The 22335-nt window shown below is 37.8% G+C and overlaps 1 protein-coding gene and 1 pseudogene across 3 annotated transcripts in view; both read left to right on the forward strand.

Moving 5' to 3' along the window:
• Positions 1-20001, forward strand: part of LOC111183501 (ATP-dependent RNA helicase DDX50-like) — a 95134-nt pseudogene extending 75133 nt beyond the window's left edge.
• MCU (mitochondrial calcium uniporter) overlaps positions 1-22335 on the forward strand; it is a 212592-nt gene that overhangs the window by 75331 nt on the left and 114926 nt on the right. The gene's annotated exons all lie outside the window — the stretch shown is intronic.

A 22335-nucleotide genomic window follows, 5' to 3' on the forward strand; every position in this document is an offset into this window, starting at 1 on the left:
AAATCTGCTTTATAGGGACTTCACCGGTGGTACAGTGGTTAGAATCCGCCTGCCAGTGCAGGGGACACGGGTTCCATCCCTGGTCTAGGAAGATCCCACATGCCGTGGAGCAACTAAGCCTATGCACCACAACTACTGAGCCTGCGCTCTAGAGCCCACGAGCCTCAACTACTGAAGCCCGCACGCCTAGAGCCTGGGCTCTGCAACAAGAGAAGCCACCGCAATGAGCAGCCTGCGCACCACAATGAAGAGTAGCCCCCGCTTGCCACAGCTAGAGAAAGCCCGTGTGCAGCAACAATGACCCAACACAGCCAAAAATAAATAATTAATTAATTTTAAAAAACAAACCAAAAAATAGGTTTTAAAAAAAATCTGCTTTATAGTCAGTAATAATAGGTTCTGAAGAATTTCTCTACTCGGGATTCTGGTAATTCATTTCTTGATTTAAAAACCTTTCAATAAATCTAGCCTTTAATATTCATTTTAGAATTCCAGTAAATTAGAATTAGGCAAATCAACATTGAACTCTGTGCATTATAGGAACTCAGCAAGGTGATAATTTTAGCCTCTTAAATGATGAATTTTAGTCCAATCACATTGATTGTTGTTACTAATATACCGTATTTAATTGCCTCTAAGATGCCATTAGTTGTAAAATACACCATTATTTTATGTAGCATTTTAAAAAATGATTGAACTATGACATAATGCTTCATCATGCAAAATTTCATGCTCATTGAAAATTTTATTTAGATATATAAAAATTACATATCATACATAAAAAGGAATACATAAGTGAAATAAATTGCTTAAGGTAACCTTAAAACTTCTTAATATTCAGAGCCCCAGTCTTGGGAATCATTTTTTTTTTACCCAGAGTTGTGGATATCCATATTTTTCTATACAGTGTCATCCTGTGTTTTTAGAAAATGTTCCACTATTGTCTCTGGAGTTTTCTTCGAAGCTCCTGACATATGTTCTATACCTTTTGATGCTGGCACTTTCTTTTCTTTTTTTTTAATTGAAGTATAGTTGATTTACAGTATTGTATTTCAAGTGTGCAGCAAAGTGATTCAGTTATATACATAATCTTTTTTTTGATTCTTTTTTTTTGCGGTACGTGGGCCTCTCACTGTTGTGGCCTCTCCCGTTGCGGAGCACAGGCTCCAGACGCACAGGCTCAGCGGCCATGGCTCACGGGCCCAGCCTCTCCGCGCCATGTGGGATCTTCCCAGACCAGGGCACGAGCCCGTGTCCCCTGCATCGGCAGGTGGACTCTCAACCACTGCGCCACCAGGGTAGCCCTTTTTTTCGATTCTTTTCTATTATAGGTTATTACAGGATACTGAATATCGATCCCTGTGCTAGTAAATCCTTGTTGTTTACCTATTTAACATATGGTAGTGTGTATCTGTTAATCCCATACTCCTAATTTATCCTTCCCTCCTTCCCCTTTGGTAAAGTTTGTTTTCTATATCTTTGAGCCTGTTTCTGTTTTGTAAATAAGTTCATTTGTACCATTTTTTAGATTCTACATATAAATGGTATCATATAGTATTTGTCTTTCTCTGTCTGACTTAACTTCCTTAGTATGATAATCTCTAGGTTGGCACTTTCTTGATTTTAGTGTCAGTGGAATGTCCATTCAACAGAAGGACCATATTTCTTTCTAAAATGAACATTTAGTGATTTGTTGAAGGAAGTAAAGAGGTTGGAGTTGCAGATACTACATGAAAACTAAGTTCTTGCTTGCACAGGCAATGACAACTGTGTCCAATTGTTGCTTTGCTGTGAGAGATTCCATTGAAGGTAGATGCATTTTGATTTCACAGATGTTAACATGTGAAAAAAAGGTCTTGATATTGATGTAATGTACTATCTGTATTTATTTATTTGACTGTGTTTAACAGCCTATTGAGTTATAATTTAAAACCATACAATTCACTCATTTAAAGTATATAATTATTTTTTAGTATATTCATAGAGTTGTATAGGCATCACCACAATCAGTTTTCAAATATTTTCATCACCTCAAAAAGAAACCGTATACCCGTTTCACCCTCAGTCCTCCCACTTCTAGGTAACCAGTAGTATACTTCCTGTATGGATTTACTTACTCTGGACATTTCTTGAATAGAATCATACACTGTGTGGTCTTAAGGTGGAAGATTAGGTTATTGATTTGAGAGTTTCCATCTGAGCACCACTTTAGCTACTACATTCCATAAGTTTGTTAGTTGTGTCTTCATTTTCATTCATGTCAAAGTATCTTCTCATTTCCCTTGTTATTTCTTCTTTGTTCCATTGGTTATTTAGAAGTTTTTTTAATTTCCACGAATTTGTGAATTTCCCAAATTTCCTTCTATTATTCATTTCTGACTGTATTTTTTATGGTCAGAGAATGTACTTTCTATGGTTTCAGTCCTTTTAAATTTATTGATGCTAGTTTTATGGCCCAGCATGTGATGTCTTATGTTCCTATTCTTCTGTTTATTCTTTACTGCTTTCTTTTGCATTACGTGAATATTTTCTAGGGTAACATTTTAATTCCTTTGATGATTATTCTCACTAATTTTATTTTAAATTATTTTCTTAGTGCTCAGGGCTTACCACAGATAACTTGCCAAAATCTACTTAAGATTTATACTAAATTCCAGTGCAACATCAAAATATACTCCGGGGCTTCCCTGGTGGCGCAGTGGTTGAGAGTCTGCCTGCCGATGCTGGGGGCGCGGGTTCGTGCCCCGGTCCGGGAAGGTCCCACATGCCGCGGAGCGGCTGGGCCCGTGAGCCATGGCCGCTGAGCCTGCTTGTCCGGAGCCTGTGCTCCACAACGGGAGAGGCCACAACAGTGAGAGGCCCGCGTACTGGAAAAAAAAAAAAAAATATATATATATATATATATTTATACTCCAATTTAGCTCTATTTCCTCCTCCCCTTCTGTGCTATTGTTATTATATATATTATAGCTATGTATGTTAAAAACCTAATAGTGTAATTATAATTTTATGCTTTTTAAAGAAACAGAAGAATGGAAGCAAGTTTTTTTTATAGAATTTCTTATACTAAATCTTATTATTTATCATTTGTTATCTTCCTTTCTGTGAATTCAAGTAACTTTTTGGTGTCATTTCCTTACTCCAATACAACTTTGCTTCTTCTTACTTATCTTATGCTGTTATTATCAAATATATTACATTCCTAAATGTTGCAGGCTCAATAATACAACTATATACATATTGTTTTATATATTCAATAATTGCTTTTTAAATAGTTGAGAGGTGAAGAAATGTGCATTTATATTATATCTTTGATTTTTTAAAGTGGATTTGAATTACTTTGGGGGTCATATGCTTTCAACCTGAATAGTTTCCTTTACTATTTCTTGTAAGGCAGGTCTGCTAGCAATGAATTCTCAGCAATGAATTCTTTCAGTGTTTGTTTATCTGGGAATGTCTTTATCTGTCTTCATTTTGAAAGATGGTTTATGGTTTTACTGAATATAAGATTCTATTTTTGGGGGGAGAGGCTGCAGCAAACGGCATGTTGGATATTAGTTCCCCAACAAGGGATTGAACCCATGCCCCCCGCAGTGGAAGCGCAGAGTCTCAACCACTGGACCACCGAGGAAGTCCCCTGAATATAAGATTCTTGGTTGACGTATTTTTTGGGTTTCAGCACTTTGAATATGTCATCACACTGCCTTTTACCTTTTAGCCTTCATTATTTTCGATGAAAAATCTGGTGTAATCTTTTTGGGATTTCCTTGTGAGTGAGAAGTTGTTTTTCTCTTGCTGCTTTCAAGATATTTACTATGATATGTCTTGTATATGTATGATGTCTCTTCGTGCTTTCCTACTTGGAATTTGTTGAGCTTCTTGGAAATGTAGATTGTTTTAATCAAATTTGGTAAGTTTTTAGCCATTATTTCTTTGAATATTTTTTCTCTTCCTTTCTCTACTTCTGTGAAAAAAGTTTTCTTCTCTCTTCTCACCATGTATATGTTACAGTGCTTTATGGTTTTCCACTTTTCTCTGAGACTGTTCATATGTGTTCTTTCTTTTTTTCTCTATGTTCTTCAGATTGTACAATGTCTATCCATCTATATTCAAGTTCGCTGATTTTTCTGCTAATTGATATTTACCGTTCAGTCCCTGGAATGCATTTTTCTTCTTGGTTATTGTACTTCTCAACTCCTGAATTTCCATTATTTAAAATAATTTCTATATCTTAATGATATTGTCTATTTGACAAGAAATTATCAGGGCTTCCTTTATTAAAGCATTTTTTTCCTTTAATTCTTTAGACATATTTATAATAGTTGTTTTAAAGTCTTTGCCTGCTAAGTCCAACATCTGAACTCTTTCAAAGGCAATTTCTGTTGCTTGCTCTTTTTTCTTATGTAGGGGCCATACTTTTCTGTTTCTTTGCATGTTTCATAACTTTTTACCAAAAACTGGACATTTTATTTTATTTTTTTAAATTAATTTTTATTGGAGTATAGTTGATTTACAGTGTTGTGTTAGTTTCTGCTGAACAGCAAAATGAATCATTTATACATATTCATATATCCACTCTTTTTTAGATTCTTTTTCCGTATAGGTCATTACAGAGTATTGAGTAGAGTTCCCTGTGCTATATAGTAGGTCCTTATTAGTTATCTATTTTATATATAGTAAAAACTGGATATTTTATATATAGTAAAAACTGGATATAGTAAAAACTGGATATCTATTTTATATATAGTAAAAACTGGATATTGTAGCAACTGAGGATATGATTCCACCCCCAATTCCCACACATTCACCAAATTGGATGTTGTTGTTTACTTGTTTATTTGTTTAGTGGCTTGGCTGGAACATTTTAGTGAATTCTACTTTCCCTATAGTGCATAGCTACTGATCAGGAGTCACAGTCTTTGGCATGCACAGAATCATCCTAGGATGATGGTGGTTTTAGCAGGGCTGTCTTTGGTTGTCTCTTTCTCTGTTCTCTTTGTTTAGCTGTCTGTCTCTATAGGTATCACACCCATCTGTTAGCTTCCACTAATTGCTCATTATCATTATAATTAGCTCATTATCAGTACTCCCTGTAACATAAATTCTTCCACAGGCTGATGCAATTAATATTGGGCCTCATTGCAGGTGTAATTTTGCAGCCAGTCTTTGAGGTTTTTTTCTCAGGAGGACTCTTCTTAGCTGCTTCTTTCCCTGGTTCTCCCTAGTAAAATTCTAGCTGTTCTAGCTTGTTACTCTCAAAGATTTACCAGTCTCTTAATTGCTTACCACCAAAATCTCTATTATCTTCTGTAGTGCCCTCACTATTAACTTTCCCACACTGTGTTCCAAATAAAGTCATTTCCCTTGGGGAACACTTTGGAGCTTTCTCTCTTTTTCTGTCCTGCCTTTACCCCTGGGCTAAACCTCTGCCACTGCCTTGAGTAGGAAGTGAGCTAGTGGCCCCTTCTCTTGGAATGACACTGCTGCTTGGTCTTCTGGGCGTCTTCTGTTGCAGAAACTTTAACCATATGAGCAAGCTGGGGCAAGGGCAGTTGGGATCCCCGTGTTCCTGGCTTGCCTGCTGTGGTAGAACTTCTGTCCCACAAGTGGGGGCTGGCTGGAAGAAGTGAGGACCAGACCTCTCAGCTGCTCGTGTCTCTTACAGAGCTTCTGCAACAAAGAGGTGGAAGTAAGAGAAATGCAGGTGGACTGCCCCTCCTAGCAGATATCATAATCCTCAATTGGGATTTGGGTGCAGAGGAAGGCCTACATTTTTGGTTGCTCTCATCTGAAATAGCAACTGTGGCTTGATAGTATCTAAATTTCCTTACAACTTATTTACAAATTTAGAAAAGAATATCTATTTGTAAGGTGCATAATGTTGCTCTAATAATGTCTTTAACACTCATACAAAAGTGTAGTAATATCAAGATAGCTTAAAATAGCAAAAGTTGCAGTAATTTTTTTACATAGGGTTTTTATATGTTATATATGTTACAAGCTAGTGAAGAACATGCAGCACACACATGAGAGGATATATTATTTACTGTTTTCTATTATGCCTAAACAGTTGAAAAGACTGAAAATGTATAACCATTTGTCCTTGGGCCTTATTGGATGTTGAATGCACTGAAGTATTTTTTAGATCTAGGGTATCTGTGATTAGCTCATAACAGCATTAAGCAATGAGGTTGCCTTTTATTGCTGTTACTTGTTATCAAGTAGAAAAATGCCTTTAAGCATTAGGTAGCAGAAGGTGAAATGCTTAGTTTCATTAGTTCCAGAGACTTGATGCAATATAGTTACACACCACACAGCTGAATGACAAATCTTTGCTACTCTTAAGCTCTTTGGGAAGGTTATTTTGGATTATATAGATGGGTCTGATATAATCACAAGGGTCCTTATAATAGGGAAACAGGAGACGAAAGTTAGTGGTAGATGTGATGTGAGGAAGGGGTCATGAGCCAAGGAATGGAGGAGGCCTCTAGAAGTGGAAAAGGGTAAGGAAACATTCTTGTCTCAGAGCCTCTAGAAGAAACTAGCCTTACTGAAACCTTGACTTTATTTAGCCCAGTGAGACTTATTTCGAATTTCTGACCTCCAGAACTGTAAGAGAATAAATGTGTTATTTTAAAACACTAATTTTGTGGTAATTTATTACAGAAAGAATAAGAAACTAATAAAACAAGGAAGACCTGACTTACCGTAACTGTGTGGTAAAGGTAGTCTAGTGCTAATAAAATATTTGTATTTTCTGAGTACTTTGATTTTTGTTTCAGGAAAAACTTGTCTGACTTTTAAAGTTTTAGGCATCTTCATAGTTTTATATCCTAGCAGTTAGACTGCACTAAGATTATCTGATGTCACCTTTCTTCTGTTTCTAAAAGTGAAATGAGAAGTAGATCAGAGCAGAAAGGTTTAATTAAATTCACACAAATAATCCCATAGGTTAGTATTATACATTACCAAATTAATGCTTTCCTTTTTGTTCTGTGTTACTAATATGATTGCTTACATTGTTGCCTCAAAACCAAGACTTAAAATCAACTATTAAAGGCAAATAAGTTCTGTCATCACAGGCTTATCTGAGACTTCTGTTTTGAGCAAATACGGGCTTCTTTCAGAAGTAAATGGATTTTAAAAGCACAATGAAAGGAATGTTCCATTTAAATGGTTAGCTAATAAGTTTCACAAATACAGTATTTTTTTTGAAAACATTTAATTTTTTTTGATTAACAATTAATGCAGTTATAAAATTTCCTGCATAATTCTCAAATTGTGTCATTGGGAAGCTGTATGAAAACTGCCATATATTAAGTAATTATCACATGAAAGATGTTCAACACTGAGAAGAAAATTTGTAAAATGACATGCTTTTTTTTTTTCCTTTTTTTCTTTTCTCTTCTTTTTTTTTTTGCTTATTTATAGGTAAATCCTCACTGAGACTATCTAGTATAAGAAACAGGGAAAGGATGATTTTTTATTTTTAAGCTGTTTGGAACCTAAGTCATAATTTGTAACTAGAGCATGGAGGTCTTGTTGCCAAGACTGCCCTGAATGACTAGGTTGCCCAGGCTAAGTCTGTTGGCTGGTTTGATTTTTATTATTTAAAACTCTGTTGTTGTTTAGCAAGTGATATTTATTCACTACAAATAAATTAGAAAATGCAATTGTGTGAAAATAAGACCTAGTGATATATTCACTTTTAACAGTTTGGTATAGAACCTTCCTGACTTTTCCTGTATATGTTATTTCTAAGCTGTTTTTATCACATAGCATTATATTGAATATCTTTTCATGTGACACTGACATGAGAATTTTAATACGTGGCAGTTTTTCATAAAGCTTAAGTTCAGAATCTAGAATCAGACTTTGATTCTGGACTTTTCAACTTAACACATGAGTTGGAAAATAAACCTCATTTGTAAAATGGAGATAAATTATAGGATTGTTGTAAAGATTAAATGAGATCATATGAAGCATTTAACACAAAATCTGATATACAGTATCATTTAATAAATGGTCACTATCTTTATTCAGGTGTTCTGTTACATGAACATACTATTGGTAATGTAACAATTCCTTATTGTTAGAAAACTTTTTCTAATGTTTCACAGTTAAAAAAAAAATGCAACATTTAAGCAACCTCTAAAATGCCAAGAAGCCTTACGAGGTGTGGGATTGGAGGATTGAATTTTGGGACGGCTCATGATCAAGAGTAACATCCATATACTCTTCTTTAGTTTTTAATAGAATGATAGCTCAGTCTTATTTTGTAGGCAAGTACATGTAAAATAATGTACTGCTATAGTCTGTTTATACTGTATCTCTAATACTGAGTTATTTCACTGTTTATAAGTTCAATTTAGAATGCGGTACGCGAAAAAAATCTTCCAGTTATGTTTACTTAACTATGTTGTTTAAACAGGACACTGAGGTATACAATAACAATTGGTGCATGAGATGACCTATAGTTGTAATAGCTCTCTTTGCCAGTGGTTAGGTGTGTGATTTTTGGACAAGTTACTAATACCACTGGACTATAGTTTCTTCTGAGTAAAATGAAGACAGTGGACTAGATCAGCAATTTTCAAATTTGAGTATTGTGCAGATCCTTTCAAAGGAATATTCAAACTCTTAAACTATATTGTTGTTTTTAATCATGTACTCAGCTTTAGTGTAGACAAACATGAAGCTAAATAAGAAGTTCCCTCTGCTACATCCATGTAGAGCTACAAAACCAAAACAAGTGTAGTACAAACAAAACTACAAAACCAGTGTATTAACAACATCAGCATGATGAATGATATTGGTTTGCTGAAACTAAAATGCTGCTTCCCATGTGAATATGTTATTCCTTGCTACACTATAGGTTCTTTTGCATTGGGCTACCTAGACTACAGTGTATGAGATGCTAATTTAATTCTCCTGACATGTTGTTTTTATTAAAACTATTATAAATCTTTGATTTAGTGTATCATGATATCATTTGGCCTTCACTGACTCAACTGTATTGCCTGCCTCTCTACTTTTCTCATTAGCCTAGGATAGTGAGGGAAATTGATGATTTCCTGTGTTGGTAAATACAAATATGGGCACAAATATCCTGGCAACACTTAATTATAAAGTATTCATTCAGATGACCCAAATTTTCAAAGATCATCCGTGGTAAATGCAGAAAATTTTAAACGTTTTATAGAAAACTCCTAAATTCTTGAATATACAGCCACAGATCTGGGCTGTGGTCCATACTGAGAACATCAAACTAGATCATTAAGACACTTCTATGATTCTGCGACTAGGAAGCTGTTCCTGTAAGTAATGATGGCAACATATCCACACATTCCAGGGTGTCTTACTCTCTTAGATTAGGAAAATGTATTTATGAAGTAAGGGTATTTTTTTTTTTAAAGATTTAATTTTATTTATTTTTGGCTGCATTGGGTCTTCCTTGCTGCGTGGGGCTTTCTCTAGTTGTGGCGAGCAGGGGCTACTCTTCATTGCTGTGCACGGACTTCTCCTTGCAGTGGCTTCTCTTGTTGCGGAGCACGGGCTCTAGGCGCATGGGTTTCAGTAGTTGTGGTGCACGGGCTTAGTTGCTCCATGGCATGTGAGATCTTCCCGGACCAGGAATCGAACCTGTGTCCCCTGCATTGGCAGGTGGATTCTTATCCACTGCACCACTGGGGAAGTCCCGGGTATTTTTTAAGTAAGCAAAAATTATATTGTCTAATTGCTGGAGGGCAGTGGTCTCAAGAGGAGGTAATTTTGCCACCCCCCCCCCCCAGCCTGTAGATATTTGGAGACATTTTTGGTTGTCAAAAACTGATTGGGGGCAGCATTGATTCTGGCATCAGTGGCTAGAGGCCAAGGATGCTTCTAAACATACTACAATGCACAGGACAGCCCCCTGCAACAAAGAATTATCCAGCCCAAAATATCAGTAGTACTGAAGTTAAGAAACCCTGCTGTAGGCCAAGGGTCCCCAACCCCTGGGCCCCAGATTGGTACCGGTCCTGTTGGGAACCAGGCTGCACAGCAAGAGGTGAGTGGCGGGCGAATGAGCGAAGCTTCATCTGCTGCTCCCTATTGCTCCCCATCGGTCACGTTACCGCCTGAACCGTGCTCCCTCCCCCACCCCCCACTGCTGCTGTAGGGCATTATAACCAAAACCAAGGGTAGTTTTAGAGATAGAGAACAGCATGATCATATTCATAAAAACTTCATTATTGGAAGTACAAAATGCCCTGTAGCTTATCCTATAATATCAACCAGCACTACTTAAAATCAAGTATTTGTGAAATAGATACTAACTTTAAGAAAAAATTTTTTTTTCTATAATGGATCGAGGAACAAAAGAATGCAAGTATGGTGCCACTCGGGGTTTTTTTTTTGCCCGTGTTGGGTCTTGCTGCACGCGGGCTTTCTCTAGTTGGGGTGAGTGGGGGCTACTCTTCCTTGTGGTGTGCAGGCTTCTTATTGCGGTGGCTTCTCTTGTTGCAGAGCACGGGCTAGGCGCGCAGGCTTCAGTAGCTGTGGCACGCGGGTTCAATAGTTCTGGCTCGTGGGCTCTAGAGTGCAGGCTCAGTAATTTTGACACACGGGCTTAGTTGCTGTGCGGCACGTGGGATCTTCCTGGACCAGGGCTCGAACCTGTGTCCCCTGCATTGACAGGCGGATTCCTAACCATTGCGCCACAGGGAAAGCCCACTACTCAGGCTTTCTTAAAGCAAATGTGGTTTCTATATGTCAGTTGCAGAAGCTGTTACCTAAGAAAATAAACTTTGATTTCTCATACATTTTCTCTTTAATTTTTGGTATAAGTCTTTATGTTACACAATTGAATTTGAAAGAATAACCTTTCTAACTGTGGTTCAAAATCATATCAAAGCGATGCCTGAAATATGAAAATCTACCTTCCTATCCTGTATGAAACCTTGCTGAATGAAAAAAGCATTGTGTTTTAGCACTAGGGTCGCTTTTTCTTTTAATATTTTTTGGTTTAGTTTTACTTCTTATCATAGAAAAATTTCAAAATACACAAGGTGAGGAGAATAATATAATTAATCCATGAACCCCAACGTACCCATTATTCAACTTCAGCATATGAACATTTTGCTAATCTTGTTATATCTTTCCCCTCCCCCCACTAGCTCCCTTCCCAGAATTATTTTAAATCAAATTACAGACATCATATTATTCCATCCATAAATACTTTGTAAATAAAGTGAAGTCAGAGAAGGTGTTATCTTGTGGGTACGCTATGGGGGAAGTGGAATTGTGGCAAGTCTTTGGAATGGTGGCTTATTGCAAATAAGTGGATAACCCAAAGCCTTCCATGTAGTAGAAGCTCTATTAAATATTTATTGAATTGAAAAATCTAAGTTATTGTGTGAAGTAATATTACAATTTTAATGTGCCACAAAGGCAATTTACTCATTTTTAAAAATAGTTTTTATGCCGCCTTTAATTTTAGCATTGGCTTTAATCACAGCCTGGCCCCCACTGCTGCTTCTCTCTTTCCTCCTGGCATTTTACTAATCCATATCTTTTCCTTTGGCCCTTTCCCAAGTATATACTCATGACAGTGAACTCTTGGAAATCTGTTACTGCTTTTGTTCTTCCCCTTAAATATTTGCACTTTTAAAAATTCTTAAAGCTAGTGAAATGGGTTTTAAGCAAGAGAGTGACATGAAAAGATTAACATTTTAGAAAGATAATTTTGGTTACGTTATGGAGGATAGATGGGAGGCAGGGACTTGAGATATAGAAACAGATGGATTTAACAGCTATATAAAAGCTAGAACTCACAGTTTTTGGTGACTGAAGGAAGGAAGGTGGGAGGAAGGAGTTAAGAATGATAGCCAAGTTTATAATTTCAACAACTAAATGATAGTACCATTTTCTGAAAGGAGGAGTACAAGGGAGAGAGCAGATTTGTGGGGAAAATATTCTTCTATGTGATTTCCTAATTTGGTGAGTGGTGCGGGGGAAGAATCTTCTCTTAACTCTCAGTATGGTGTTCTAGTGAAACAAGAATTGTTTTACTTGAGCAGTACTGTGATTTCATTCATGATTTTAAACTTGTTTATGAGAAGAAAATCTGCTGGGCTGTTTGTATTCCCATTTCTTCATGGCATGCAAGTTTTGTGTAGTCATTATCTAGACCAACACTTGTTACCTGACAGTCACGTGCCAGAGGTGGTGGACAAGAGAAATAACAATCAAAGTTGGGTACATGTTATAAGGGAATCCTCCAATCCCCCATCCATTCTTTACTTAGTTGTCTTTTATAACCTAGAGACCACTAGATGTTTGATTTACACTGGTGATAGAAGCCCAAGTCATGAGGGAAAGTGACCCCAGATTTTCCTTGTTCCATGTACCCCTAAGCTTACTTTCTTAGAATACTGTTCCATTGTAGAATTTTCTTTGCCTGGTGAAGGGTCAGTGTAATATATGTACTAAGAAACTTTCAAAAGTTTCATTTATTCATTAGTTAAGATAGATTTCTTCCTTCTTTCCTCCCTTCTTTCCTCCCTCCCTCCCTTCCTCTCTCCCTCCCTCCCTTTCTTTCTTTCCTTCCTTCCTTCTTTGAAGCAGTTTATTTTTTAACTTCTTTATAAATACTTAAATTCTCACAATTAACAACTCTTGTTTTTAGTAGACACCTAAGAAATTTATTGTGTAAATCTTCACTAATTTCTGTATTATCTTCACAAAAGAACATTTTACTCCTCTTTCTTTTCTGCTTCAGGTTATATATATGATCTTTACCAAAATAGTTGGTACTAAGTCATCAGTAGTTTCCTCATTCTCATCATTTGAATCAGGCGTGTACCAAGATAGGGCTAATACTAGTACACTAATTGAAGCTGAGTGCATTTGTTTCATGTGAGTTTCTATGACCAAAGGACACTGAGAACGTCTCAGGGTAAAAGCTGGAGCCACTGTCATCTCGGGGGCTGGGTCTCCCTTGTGGATAATTACTAGCTATTCTAGGGTCCCAAAGCTCCAAGACTAGATGGTTCCACCAAATTGTAGATTTCTGTACCAACTGTAATAAAATACATGTAACTAATAATTCAGAAGTGACAATTCTCCCAGGTAAGGTTCAGAGGTTTTGGAGGGTTTCATAGTGATCTCAACAGCTTTAAATTCTTGATATTTGTTTCACTGCTGATTGTGTCACTCTTTGGGGAATCAAAATTTTCCACCAAGTGAGTAGTTCATCAATGAAGTTCTGGAAGAAGATCAAGTCCAAAAGGATCTCCAAAAGTAGCTTTATTTGGTCTTCCCATTTTTAAACCTATCATCGGAGAGAAAATAAATAGAATAGAAAGTGACAAAATGATACAAGTCCTTTTTTGAAACTTCGATGATGGCATGCTTTAAACTCCAAAATAGTAAATGTTTAGCTGCTTATTTCTGGGAAGGACCAATTCATACAGTCCTTCAAACTCTGTACTGCATAACTCCAGGGAGTAAAATTCCTATATATGGAATGTAGCAGCCCAGGGTCTAGGAATCTGGCTGTCAGCAGGGAGTCTGCCAGCAGAGCCAGTGAGGCTGGGAGTAAAGCAAAAACCAGCAGCCTCAGCACAGCAGAGACCCAACCAGCCCCGCCACCCAAAAGGAGCCTGAGGGGCGGGACAAAATAGATTTTCTTTATGAAACTTAAAGACAGTAAGGAAAATGGTACCCAGTGGAAAACATTTAGAAAAATAACTTTTGAAAAGAAGTGATTTGCTTCTCCTCAAGTCCATCCCTATGTCTCCCCACCTCCATTACTCTTTTTTTTTTTTTTTGATAGGTAAGACGTGGATTTATTTAGAGAGATACACATTCCATAGACAGAATGCAGTCCATCTCAAAAGTCAAGAGCAGCCCCAAAATACGGGGTGGTTAGTTTTTATGGGCTGGGTAATTTCATAGACCAGCAAGTGGGAGGATTATTCCAACTATTTTGGAGAAGGGGGTGGGGATTTCCAGGATATGGGCTGCCGCCCACTTTTTGGCCTTTTATGGTTAGCCTTGGAACTGTTCTGGTGCCTGTGGGTGTGTCATTTAGCATATGCTAATGCATTTCAATGAGTGCCACCTCCGTTACTCTTATCATTCTTTAAAACAATAACAAACATCGCAAAACCTTGAAGTTAACCTTCCAGCTACCATTGGACATCAACACCTAATGGTTATTAGAATATTATACTTTTTTCTTTCTCAGCTTTGTGGCAAATTTTAAAGGCTGGGGGAAAGTATAGTAGACAGTGTACTTTAACTTTACTGTTACTATTATCACCAAGATAGCTTTTTGGAATTTTGTGGCTTGATCTGCCCCTGGATTTTAGTATTGGATTTCAGATATGATCTAAATAAATGTGGGTGCTTCCAGTTAAAGATGGTAGATTTTTTTTCCAGCTTTATTGAGAAATAATTGACATACATCACTGTATAAATGTAAGGTGTAGAGCATGATGGTACAGTTTGATTTACATATATTGTGAAATGATTATCACAGTAGGTTTGGTTAACATCCATCATTTCATATAGATACAGTAAAAAGAAAAGAAGAAAAAAAATTCTTTTTGGTGAGAACTCTTAGGATGTATTCTGTTAACAGCCTTCTTATAAGTATACCCTTATTCATGGTTTTGCTTTCTGCAGTTTCAGTTACCCATGGTCAATCACGGTCAGAAAATATTAAATGAAAAATTCCAGAAATAAACAATTCATAATTTTTAAATTGTGAGCTGTTCTGAGTAGTGTGCTTGCCATCCTGCTCTGTCCTGTCCAAGATGTGAATCATCCCTTTGTCCAGCATATCTCTCCCATTAGTCATTTAATAGCCATCTAGGTTATCAGATGGACTGTCTTGGTATCATAGTGCTTGTGTTCAAGTAACCCTTATTTTACTTATTAATGTCCCAAAGCACAAGAGTAGTGATACTGGAAATTTGGATATTCTCTTACTGTGCCTAATTTATAAGTTAAACCTCATCATAGGTACGTATGTATGGGAAAGAGCATAGTATATCTAGGATTCGATCCTATCCACAGTTTCAGGCATCCACTGGGGGTCTTGGAACATATACCCTGCAGATAAGGGGGGACTACTGTATATCGTTAACTATAGTCAGATGGTTCATTGAACACAGATTTACCTTCACTCTTTCTCAAAACTCCACTAAAATAACAAAGGTTTTTGGTTTTTTAGTTATAAATCCACAATGGGAACAAAAGACAAAGGAAAGGGGAGGGAAGTGGAAGGGACTGGAAATTTTAGGTTTAGAAATCTGAAGAGAAGAAGAATGAGTACTTCTTTACTGAATCCTGAAATTAATAATGGTGTAAATTGAAAAGGAACCTGGCTTACCCTGAAACATCTTCCAATACCTTTGTGAAATGGGAATGAGACAACAGGAGAAATTAGTTGAAGGATTCATTGAAAATCTCTTTACATGGTACTTAGTCCCCCAGATTCTCTTCCCCCATCCTGGAAGAAAACTGAAAATTCAATCCCCCCCAAAAAAGGAAACATTTTCTGGAATGAGGAACCTGGACACCATGAGGGCAGGGGTAATGTACTGAAAGAGGAGGAATAAGTGGAAATTGACATATTGAATATTGGTATTTCTAGCCTGCTTCCCTCATTTGTCTGAGAACATTGGCAGACAAGCTTTTACCTTCGAAGTAAGAGATTGGTAAGTTTCTCTGGAGAACCTGACATAATCTGAAAGAAAAGACTTAAAGATACTAATCATTTGGGTATCCCCAGGGAAATAGCACAACCAGAGCACTTTTGCAGTGAAGACCACTATTTGCATAAAGTTTCCAATCAGCTTTTTAGCCATCACTCCCCACTCCTAAATATGAGGAATCAGTGAAAGATCAACTAGATATTTGAAAAACAATTTTAATATGAGCAAAGCCAAAGCAAATAGGAAACAGCAACTTAAAGGGAACAGAGCTCATGAAGGAAGAAGGAAAAAAAATTTTAATATATCACTAATAATCCTCAGAAAAAAAGTAATGCATCTAGTATAGCGTGCTCTAAAAAAGGAACTTGCAGAAAACCAAACAGATTTTAGAAATTAAAAACATAACAGAGTATTCCATAAAAGTTTTGAAGTGACCAAGAAACTAGAACTAAAAGAAAGGAATATAATTTAGGAGAGAAGAGTAAGAAAATTAGAGGACCCGTTGAAGAGATTCAGTAACCAAAAGAGGTTCAAGTAATAGGAGTTCCAGAAATAGAGAATAATAGAAATGGAGAAGAAGAAATCATCAAAGAAGCCATTCCAAGAAACTTTCCATAACTGAAATACAAGTTTCTATATTGAAATAATCCAACAATTGCCAAGCATAGTGAGATCCACATCAAAGGACCTCTTAAATTTCATAGTAATGATTTAAAAAAAAAAAATCCTACAGAATCAAGAGAAAAACAAGTTTTACTGCAAAAGATCAGAAATCAAAGCTCAAGCTTCTCAACAGTGAAATCTACTAAATATTGGAGAAATGACCTCTAAATTTTGAAGGAAAATAGGGTTTTTTAAAAAAATAATAAATTTATTTATTTATTTATTTTTGGCTGCATTGGGTCTTCGTTGCTGTGCACGGGCTTTCTCTAGTTGGCAGTGAGCAGGGGCCACTCTTCATTGTGGTGCACGGGCTTCTCATTCCGGTGGCTTCTCTTTGTTGTGGAGCACGAGCTCTAGGCGCACAGGCTTCAGTAGTTGTGGCACGTGGGCTCAGTAGTTGTGGCTTATGAGCTGCAGAGTGCAGCCTCAGTAGTTCTGGTACACGGGCTTAGTTGCTCCGCGGCATGTGGGATCTTCCTGGGCCAGGGCTCGAACCCGGGCCCCCTACATTAGCAGGCAGATTCTCAACCACTGCGCCACCAGGGAAGCCCCAGGCAGATTCTTAACCACTGTGCCTCCAGGGAAGTCCCCAGAATGTTTTTTAAATTTGGTGATATTGTGATGCCCATTTAATTGGTCTGACAGGCACTAGAGATAGTAATTCAATGAATAGTTTATTCATTTATTTCTGGATATTTTTGCCACCTTAATTTAATTTTAAGAATTGGAACACTGGAATGGGGTGAAGGGGGATGATACTATGGAGGGAATGTTAGATAGAGAGCTTTTTGCTGTAGAATTTGGGGTCTTGTTATTGGTAATCAGGAAAGATTTGATGGTTTGAATTTGTCAGGCAAGGAGTTTGGGGATAAGAAGTTGTTGAGGCTGAGGCTACTTGGAGCCAGTAGGGACCTCTTTGTTTAGATGTATAAACTGATCATATCCTCAGCCTGGGCTGCCAGCTTCTAAAATTTCTCCCCATGTGTTACTTTTTGCTGCTGACACTTTGCTTTTTGATACAGCCTCTTCAGTTTCTTAGATTTAATAATTTTAAATGAATTGTGGGGTTAAATTCATCTTAAGACCAGCCAGGTTTTAGGTTGTATTCTCAAAGGCAAAATATACACAAAGTATACTGTGTGTGAAACATCATCCATTCATTCCATTTTTGATTAAAACAAGGCTTTGGGAGTTGGGGTGTTTATGTCTATTTTCAGAAACAGATGGTTGTGTGGTTTTACTAGAAGCAGATGTTTTGTTTTTCTGGGAATTGATTGAGACTTAAGTGTGAAAGCTTAACCTGAGCTAATTCTTAGGGAAGGATGAGAAAGACAAGTTGCTTAGTTCCCAAACATACTTTAGAAAAATAACTATCTACTTTTCATGTCAGTTCCTTTCTTTTTTTTTTCTTCCTTCCTGTGGTTGCTCTGATATAGTTAAAGTCTTTGTGGCTTGGCCAAAGGGCCAGTGATCCTGGAACCCATTTTAGTGAGAGGATCTGTAGATGATCCAAATGGTCAGTTCTAATGAAATGAGGACACTGTGATCTGTGGTCATGCAGAGGCCACAAAAAGGGGAAAGTCCTTTTCACTCTCATCAGAGTGGGGGGTCACTTCCATGAGGGAAACCAGTGTGTATTGCCAGGACTACAGACTCCTCTCTGTAGTCCTTGGATCATGATTCTCCAAACTCTGTCCTGGATCTGTTCTTCACCATTGCTGATTCCACAAAATATACCCTAACCACACATCCAGTGGGAGGAACTCAAGAATTGGCAATACAGAAGAATGCATATCCCTTCTCAGTTTACCCAAAAATCTCCGTTGTGAAGTGGTTATAGAGGTGTATCAGTACTTGAACTGGTCCATTTCCACTTATAGTGTGCCTGGTACATTCTCACCTTCATGCCATATGTATTCCTTAGCCCAGGCACTCCCAAATGTTCTTTATTCTTTCTCTAAATCCTACTTATTTTTAAAAGTCTAACTGAATTTCTACCTCTTCTGAGGAACCCAGTTTTAACTTTCGTTTTCTTATTTAACGTTGCAAGGATGTGTGTCTAGCTTCCCTTACTAGTTTTAAATTTTATTTATATATTTATTTTTGACTGTGTTGGGTCTTCGTTTCTGTGCGAGGGCTTTCTCTAGTTGCGGCGAGCAGGGACCACTCTTCATCGCGGTGCGTGGGCCTCTCACCGTCGCGGCCTCTCTTGTTGCGGAGCGCAAGCTCCAGACGCGCAGTCTCAGTAGTTGCGGCCCACAGGCTCAGCCGCTCCGCGACATGTGGGATCCTCCCAGACCAGGGCTCGAACCTGTGTCCCCTGCATTGGCAGGCAGACCCTCAACCACTGCGCCTTACTAGTTTTTAAGTCCCTTATATGTAGGACTCATGCTTTATTTGTATCTTGGCTGGTAGTTAGCAAAGCCAGGAGCAACAGAGGTTATTGTGATTTTAGTGTAGCTGTCTAACCATGAGCCAACATCCTACAGTAGTATATCAGGGACTAGCCCATTTATCAAAAGATAAATGATCAAGAATCCAGAGAATTTAGAAATGTTTGTGACTGGTGGTGTCTCTCACTGGACCCTTCTTCCGCTATGGCAAACCTGAGTAATTTGTAGCCTATAGTTCTACAGGAAAGTGTGAAGGGAATTCCCAGACCAAAAAAAAAAAAAGAAACAGTAACTCAAGTGGTTTGAATTTTTTGCTGAATGTACTTTAAGCATAATCAATATCCACCCTAAGTACTTCACTGAATAGTTTAAATGAAACCACTGCATTGCTCGTGCTCCACCTTGGCTAGAGAATGTCATTGTGTAGATTGTTTTCAAGTTGGATTTTATTACCTGACAAAGGTATGCCACCTGGGTGCATCTAGTGAAACTTCTAGATATTTGAAGGATTAGATTATGGTTTTTAATTCCCTCTGTTCTTTCACCCCTACCCTCATGTCCAAAACAAGTGTGATGCTATTCATTTTAGAATATTATTTAGGACAAAAGGTATGATAAAAGCAAACTAGTGGCTCCTTGAAGGAGTGTGTTTTGGACTCAGATATGGAATTGCCACATGCCACTACTTTGGGCCTGTCTTTAGCATCTGAGAGACTTTTGCATGTACTGTGTGAACACTCTCTTCTTCCCTAGGAGAGCTTGGTTAGTGGAACAGTGTTGGGATTTCTAGCCCATTTTCTGCTGAGGGAAAAATCTGTCAAGTTAAACACTGCAGCATGAATAGAGGCTTTTGGAGCAGGGACATGGGGAGAGCTGTAGTATCCAAAGTGTTATCAGAGGAAGGGAGAGAGCAGAGCTCATACCAAGAAAAACACAAGAGTGAAGTGAGGTGGAGAACAAAATGTTAAGTCCCTAAAATCAGATGCATGTGGGAAGGATCTTCTTCATACTTAACTACAAATGTTTAAAAAAAAAAAAAAAGCAATATTTTTTTTTCCTTCTTCTTTTCTTTTTTAAAAAATTCTTTTACTTTGAGTTTTTGGTTTCAAAAGCAGGTTAAATAGAAGCTTATTATGAAGTCTAGAACCATAGGCATTATTGAAATTTACCAGCCCCCAGAAGTCAATATCTAATTACTGTACCTTTTTGGCTGTTCCACATAATTAACGCTGCTGCTTGATCCAAGGGAAGCGGGGTGCGGGGGGGGGGGGGGGACGGGACACGGGGGACGGGACCAGGCACTGTTGGATGATGTAGCTCCTTGCTTAAGCCTTCATGTTGTGCTGCTAGGTTGAATAGCCCATTTACTTGGATCTGTGAGGGGTTGCATTAAGATATTTACTTCTGCTCCCTCTTGAGAACCAGTGAAAAGAGAATGCCTAATTCAGAGAGAGAGCGCGAGAGATTGCTTGCTTTGAATTTGACTAAAAGGAAGTACATAGGCTTTTGTTTTCTTTACTTTTGTTTTTTCAGATCTTCTCAAATTAATACTGTCAAATTTGGGAAAATGTGGCTCTGTTTTCTTAATAGATCTCTTAGAAGCAGGTGTCTTATGCAGATAGTAATTGTGGTTTTTAAAAGCTAATGTGTGTAAGTTACTTAAAATCAAGCTGTCTTGTAGCCATGCATAATTTTCTTGAGCATTTCGTTGAAGGTAGTTACACTTTTTAACTGGCTACATATAGTTTTAGGAGAGGTTAAAGAATAGATTTAAGTAAGCTGGCTGCCTGCTGGCATGTCTAAGAAGGGCAGAAAGTCCTGCAAAGCAGTTGTTGGCAGGGATTAGATCTCTGGATGCCCTTGTCTGTCAGGAAAAGCCCTCTGTGCACCCAGCAGCTCCCATAAATGTTAATGTGGCACTATGCAGGGAGCCAGTGCTGGGGAAAAGCCTGTCCCTGGGTAGGCGTGGGTGAGTGTGAGAGGGCTGCTGGGTGATCTGCCTCTCTGGCTGAAGTAGATTGCAGAGCGACCTTGCCTTTTCAGGGCACTGGTGTGGGGAATTCGTGCTACCCAGTGAATTTGGGGAGATTCCTAAATGCTGATATATTTTCAGCTCTAAAGTGATAATGCCCTTGTCGGAGTGAGGAGCAAAAAGCACATGGGGGTTATTTTAAAACATGAATCAACCAATTCCTAGTGTATGTCGTTTATTTGCTTGATAGAGCTGTTCAAGCAGAGTCTTACTGTTGTCAAGGGAGTTGGGATTCCACATAGTTCAGGGAATTGCCCTTCTTTTCCATTCCCCAGGGCTCCTCCTTTCTTTAAATATTTAGCACGCAGATGCAGTTTCATGATCCAGCAGGAGAATCTCCCCAATTTCCACATATATCACAGGGTCAGCGAAGCAAATGATTATAGTGGCAGCTCCACACAAACCTGGCAGTGCTACTGCTAGTAGGTTTCCTGTAACCTTGGTGTCTCTGCAGCAAGGTTAGTGGCTGTGTATTTACTGAAGCTACAACTTTCTTTTTCTCTTCTCTCTCTGCTTCCACACATTTCCCCACCTCCCCTCCTGCTACCACCCCCTACCACTTAGGTTTATAAACTTGCAAATGGTATGCAGGGACTAGATGTGCATTTAAAAAATACATTTTAGAGTTTTTTAAACAGTGTATTACAGAAATATATTTCAATGTCCAAAAACATGCTCTAATTGTCGCAGTTAGTGGCAGATTAAGGAAACAGAATATAAAATAGACTATATTCTAGGAAGTCACGCTTGTTGAGTAGGCATTTATCCGACAAATTGAAATGAGCTGCTTTTGTGTGTTGGCATATATTCCAGAGTTGCAATTGTATTCACTTTTTAGTGTTTATGTAATTTTTGTTGGCTCCTTTCATGGAAATAAGGGCTCACTTTATCTCTGACCCTTTTCTTATTACAAGTAAGATCCTACAAGAGCAACAATATTCACCTTAGTATAATTTGTAAAAAAGAAAAAAAAACCATTATATGTGTAGCCACTTATTTTAATTTAGTGTTAGTTATCTAATAGTAGAAGGGGTTGAAGGAATCCTTTTGGAAAGGAGATTTTTTTTAATAGAAATTAAAGGGGTGTTGCTCAGCAACTCTTAATTATTCGATGTTTATCGAATATATACTATGGGAACATATTGAGCACTTTACAGATTCTAAAGAAGAAGAATATGTCCTGTCTACAAGGTGTTTCTTACCAATTTGAGGAGATGAAAGTTGGCTATGGAACAGTAAGTGAACAAGACTGTTTTAAATAAGGTATTAAGCAATGCAGTAGAAGTTCAAGAATAGAATGATACATAATGGACTGATTTGCCATAGAAATATTTTCATTAGACATGAGATTAGTGTTCAGAGATGTCACCCAGTTTAGTTAATGTAGTTCAGGGTAGCTGTTGGTGGAATTCTGGCTAGGTTTATACACACAGACATACACACACACACATACCTGTTTTATGCTGTATTTGAACACATCAGCCTGGAGTGAGCAGCCATTATTTTTTGCTACCTAAAAACAAGTCACATATAGTAGAAAGAG

This window comes from Delphinapterus leucas, chromosome 16 (assembly GCF_059928025.1).
Source record: "Delphinapterus leucas isolate spDelLeu-1000000601 "Yukka" chromosome 16, BTC_Dleu_Yukka2, whole genome shotgun sequence".
NCBI lineage: Eukaryota > Metazoa > Chordata > Mammalia > Artiodactyla > Monodontidae > Delphinapterus > Delphinapterus leucas.